Raw genomic sequence first — 6,069 nt, forward strand, 5'->3', positions numbered from 1 at the left:
GGAAATGGGATCAGAAGGACGGGGTTAGGGAAATGGGGGTGGGAGGAGGCAAGATCTGAGGCTTGTGCAAAGCGAGCAGGGGTTCCCCATCCCACTCACCCCCCTCCCTTGGGCCCAGCTCAAGTGTAAACTTGGCCTTAGGGAATCATTCTGAGCCCAGGTCTCGGATTGCAGCCACGGCTGTTGCGAATTCTCTGCAACTCCACCAGGCGGCGCCAACCACATGAAAAAGGAGTTTCCCCTAGTCTAAGACTCACCTGCAATGTGTCTCACGAATCTAGGGAGACAGAGCTAGACCCACTCTCAGACAAAGGGAAGAATCAAGGTTTTGTGCCTCTGGTGGGAAACCCACGCCAGAGACACGCGAGGCATGAGAAGTGGGGGCAGGGAATGGGAATCTGAGCTCTATGCTCTGCTTGGCCCCATGTAAATAGTATCCTGGGGTTAGTCCTTCCCCTCTCTGGACCCCAATTTCCCAATCTGCAAAATAAGCAGGTTTGGGTCTCTTAAAAATTTATTGAGACTTCATGTATCCAAGACCAAAAAAACTGGGACCTGCTATTTACAGATATGCTAGAATGAATACCTTCTCATCTGGTCCCCTAAATGGTCTGTGGGACAGGAGAGCACACTCCTCTCTCACATAACAGGGGTGAGGGGACATAGGTGTCCTATTCCCAGAATCTCCAGAATTCAGTTCAACCACACACTCCCAAGAGTAGCTAGTGACTCTCTCTAGCCCTGCTGGGTGACAAAAAAAGAAACAAAAAAAAAGACCAGACCAGCCATGGCTGGTGTGGCTCAGTTGGTTTGAGTGTCCTCCGGTACACTGAAAGGTCATGGGCTTGATTCCTGGTCAGGGCACATACCCAGGCTCAGGTTCGATCCTTGGTCTAGGTCAGTGATGGTGAACCTTTTGAGCTCGGCGTGTCAGCATTTTAAAAAACCCTAACTTTAACTCTGGTGCCGTGTCACATATAGAAATTTTTTGATATTTGCAACCATAGTAAAACAAAGATTTATATTTTTATATTTATTTTATATATTTAAATGCCATTTAACAAAGAAAAATCAACCAAAAAAGAGTTCGCGTGTCACCTCTGACACGCGTGTCATAGGTTCGCCATCACTGGTCTAGGTGCTACAAAAGGAAGGCAGCGGGTCCTTGTCTCTGTCTCCATCTCTCCCTCTCCCTTCCTCTCTCTCTGAAATCAGCAAGATCATCTCCTCAGGTGAGGACTTAAAAAAAGGCCATGGGAGGGGTGGGTATAGGGTGGAGGGGGTCAATAGGAAAAAAATGGGAGATATCTGTAATACTTTCAACAATAAAGGTAGGGATTTTTTTTTAAAAAAAAGAAAAAAAGGCCAGACTAGCCCTAGCTGGTTTGGCTCAGTGGATAGAGCGTTGGCCTGCGGACTGAAGGTCCTGGGTTCGATTCCAGTCACAGAGCACGTGCCCGGGCTGTGGGCTGGATCCTCAGTGTGCGGCATGAGGGGGCAGCCAATCAATGATTCTCTGTCATCATTGATATTTCCATCTCTCTCTCCCCCACTTCCTTTCTAAAATCAATAAAAAAAAATTTTTTTAACTTTTTTTAAAAGCCAGACCAGAACTCAGAATGGCCATGGGGTCCTCCTGAGTGTCATCTTTGCTCATTTCTCTCTTTACCCCCTTTTCAGTCGTAGAGAAGAAAAGGAGGGCGGGTGATGCCTCTGAAAGAGGAAGGAAAGGGGAATAGGGGCTTCCTGGATTTGTCAACTGTGAAGTCAGGTTTGAGCTTACTGTGGGTTCATGGAACCCAACAAGGACTTTTGGGTTTGCTTGTTTGTGTTAGGTCTTTCTAGCTAAAAATAATCTACACTAATAAAAGAGAAACATGGTAATTAGCGTACGACCACTACCCTTCCCATTGGCTAATCAGCATATCCTTATGCAAATTAACTGTCAGCCAAGATGGCGGCTGGCAGCCAGGCAGCTGGAAGCGAACATGAGGCTTGCTTGCTCCAGTGACTGCAGACTCCAACATTCCCCGCCTGACTTGCTGACCTCTGAGCTACAACTCTAAGAAACTATGTTGCAAATATAGAAGCTAAACAAAACCCCAGAAAAAAGCTTTCAGCCAGCCGGGATCTCAGAGCTAGAGTTATACATTGTTTTGATTATAGCAGCGGAAGCCTCAGAGCTAGAGCCAGAGCTAAAGCTGGCCCAGAATAAAAAAAAAAGAAAAAGAAAAAAAGGAGTGGTTGGGAGCTTCAGTCAATTCCCAGCCTGAAAGCAGCCCTCAGCTCCTCACCCAGACTGGCCAGGCACCCCAGTGGGGACCCCCACCCTGATCCAGGACACCCTTCAGGGCAAACCAGCCAGCCCCCAGGCCTCTATCCTATATAGTAAAAGGGTAATATGCCTCCCGGCACTGGGATCAGCAGAGCCTCAAGGCCTCCTGGCACCAGATCAGCGTGACAGGGGGCAGCACCCAAAAACCACCCCCCCACAGGCCCTGCTCTGTGTGTGACAGGGTAGAGCCATAACCTCCCCATCGGCCCTGCCCTGAGTGTGAGAGTGGCGGCGCCCCAACCCCCTGATCGGCCCTGCTCTGTGTGTGACAGGGGACAGCGCCCCAACGCCCCCCCCCCCCCACGGGCCCTGCCTTGTGTGTGACGGGGTAGAGCCATAACCTCCCCATCGGCCCTGCCCTGAGTGTGACAGTGGCGGCACCCCAACCCCCTGATTCGCCCTGCTGTGTGTGTGACAGGGGGCGGTGCCCTAACTCCCCTATCAGCCCTACTCTGTGTGTGACAGGGGGCAGCTCCCCACCCCCCTGATGGGCCCTGCTCTGTGCAGGGGGCAGTGCCCCAACCCCAATTGGCCCTGCTCTGTGCGTCACAGGGGGTGGCGCCGCAACCTCCCCATCGACCCTGCTTTGAGTGTGATAGGGGGCGGTGCCCCAACCCCCCAATCAGCCCTACCCTGAGCGTGACTGAGGGTGGCATCACAACCTCCCGATCCGCCCTGCTCTGTGCATGACAGGGGGCGGCGCCCCAACTCCCCAATCGGCCCTGCTCTGAGCCTGACCAGGGGCTGCACCTAGGGATTGGGCCTGCCCTCTGCCACCCTGGAGCAGGCCTAAGCCAGCAGGTTGTTATCTCCCGAGGGGTCCCAGACTGTGAGAGGGCACAGGCCCGGCTGAGGGACCCCCCCTCCCACCCCCCTCCCACCCCCCACCCCCAGTGCACAAATTTTTGTGCACCGGGCCTCTAGTTTGTATAATAAAAGCCCAAACAACCATCATGGCAGAATGACCAGAACAACAGGTCGCTATGATGCGCACTGACCACCAGGGGGCAGATGCTCAATGCAGGCACTTCCCCCTGGTGGTCAGTGTGCTCCCACAGGGGGAGCAGGGCTCAGCCAGAAGCCGGGCTCAAAGCTGGAGAGCACAGCAGAGGTGGCAGGAGTCTCTCCTGCCTCCGTGGCAGCACTAAGGAGCAGCAAACCAAGTGGTAAAGAGCCTTCTGCTAAGGAACAGTGAGCTGAGCATAAGGAGCGAGGGATCCCGGATTGTGGGAGGTATGTCCGCCAAGGGGTTCCAGACTGTGAGAGGGCGCAGGCCGGGCTGAGGGGACCCCCCCTTCCCGTCTGCCACAGTGCACAAATTTCGTGCACCAGGCCTATAATAATAATAATAACAACAACAATAATAATAATAATAATTACAGGCAGAGACTGTATATGCAGAAGTCTTGCCCTGTATATCCAGAAAGGCAGGGTCAGGGTCACATGTGGAGAGAGATAGGGGTGCTGGAAGAAATTGGGGTTAGAGAAGCTGGGATACTAGCATTGTCCACAACCACCTCAAACCTAGTCTAAAACTGACTTCATGATTTAACTCTTCCCTAAACCTGTCACGCTCCCCACATTCCCTATCTTATTAAGAGCACCACCACCCACCTGGAAAACTGGAATTCATCCTAGTCTTCCTTCTTTTCAACCCTTCATCAAAGGAGTCACTAAATAAGTCCTGTTTGACTTCTTAACAACCTACAGGTCCTAATCACTGTTCTCTATCCCCACAATCACTGCCCTAAACAGGACTGGCCACATACTTTGTGGGGTCCAGTGCAAAATAAAAAAAGCAGGACCCCGTGTCCAAAAAAGATCTCAAGACAGTGACTGCAGAACATTAAACCAAGCACTGGACATTGGCCGAGTGCAATGAACAGGTAGCATGCTCATGAAGTTGACTCTGGCCCTAGCTCAGGCCCTGTCCTGCCTGTCTCTTGTCTGAACTGTAGTGCCTCTACTGTTCTCTCTCATTTCTGGCCTGCAAGCTTTCACTTTTCTTTTTTTTTTTTTTTTAGGCTTTTAAAGTAACATTTATTTTTTTAAAGTTAACATGTGCATATATAGGAAACTGAAAAACACAAGCAAAGAACTAAGCCATCCATAATCACAAGCAGTTTAGTCTGACGTGCCCTTCTAAGTCCTGTGTATCTACACAACTAAGCTTTCATTTTTATGTAATTAAGATGGTACAGTTATGTATCATGCTTTCTCACACATCATGAATATTTACCATTTCAAAGTCCCAAAGTTATGAGTATTTTGATAACCAAGAATACCCAACATCAACTCAATCTGGAAGAAAATGTAATCCTGCCTTACTTGGTGACAAAAATTTCATAAAGGACAAACATAGCAACAAACCTCTAGATAAAAGATATTCACAAAGTTACAATTAAAATAATGCGTTACCTTCAGGTTCCATTAAAAATGAGACCCAAAGCAAGAGTACACAAAGTATAATGCTTCTAAGAGAATGATGATTTATACTTTAAAATATTAGCAAGGTGGCAAGTTTTGACGGAAGTACTTAACAACATATTCCTATAGCACAGTCTAAAGAGATGCACGCACATCAGTGGTTATCACCACAATGTGAATATGAACACATCCACACACACCCCTCGGCATGAACAAGTCCTGATGTCCATTTCTGAGATGGTTCAACAGCTCCATGTCCAAGATGCCTCTTTTCTAACAATTATAACAAAAAGATATTTACAAATTGGCTAATTCACTAGCTCTACTTTTTATCAGACATTGTCACCTCAGGACATCTAAAAAGCTCCAATTTTGCAAAATAAAAGAACCTTGTCCACAATAAACACAGGAACTTTACAAAAATGCATATAGACCTATAGTTATAACCTAAAACTTTCTTCTAGCTATGGAGATATTAGCAAAGAGCCCTTCCCTTCACCCTTCCTCTTCTCCCTCCTCCACCACGTCAGTGACTAAATACAGAACACCTGGCTCCAAGAGGTGGCGTAGTTTAACAAAGGCACTCACGGACGACAGTCCTTCCTAAAAACTAACAAGAGGGCTTTTATAAAGGGATTATTTTACTACCTCTACTTTTTATATACTTCGGGCTTTATCCTTGAATACGCAGCAATATTAACTAATATGCACATATGTAACAACTAGAGGCCCGGTGCACAAAAATTTGTGCACTGGGCGGGGGGGGGGAGGGCGGGTCCCCCAGCCCGGCCTGTGCCCTCTCGCAGTCTGTGACACCTCGGGAGATAACGACCTGCTGGCTTAGGCCTGCTCCCGGGTGGCAGAGGGCACGCCCAATCCCTAGGTGCAGCCCCTGGTCAGGCTCAGAGCAGGGCCGATTGGGGAGTTGGGGCGCCGCCCCCTGTCACACTCAAGGCAGGGTCGATGCGGGGGTTGCAGCGCCACTACCTGTCATGCACAGAGCAGGGCCGATCAGGGGGTTGGGGCACTGCCCCCTGTCACTCACAGAGCAGGGCTCATCAGCAGGGTTGGGGCGCTGCCCCCTGTCACTCACAGAGCAGGGCCCATCAGGGGGTTGAGGAGTTCCCCCCTGTCATGCACAGAGCAGGGCCAATCAGGGGGTTGAGGAGCTCCCCCCGTCACTCACAGAGTAGGGCCGATAGGGGAGTTGGGGCACCGCCCCCTGTCACACACAGAGCAGGGCGGATCAGGGGGTTGGGGCGCCGCCACTGTCACACTCAGGGCAGGGCTGATGGAGAGGTTATGGC

This window comes from Myotis yumanensis, unplaced genomic scaffold (assembly GCF_028538775.1).
Source record: "Myotis yumanensis isolate MYYU_CA2020_CCGP unplaced genomic scaffold, mMyoYum1.0.hap1 SCAF_3, whole genome shotgun sequence".
NCBI lineage: Eukaryota > Metazoa > Chordata > Mammalia > Chiroptera > Vespertilionidae > Myotis > Myotis yumanensis.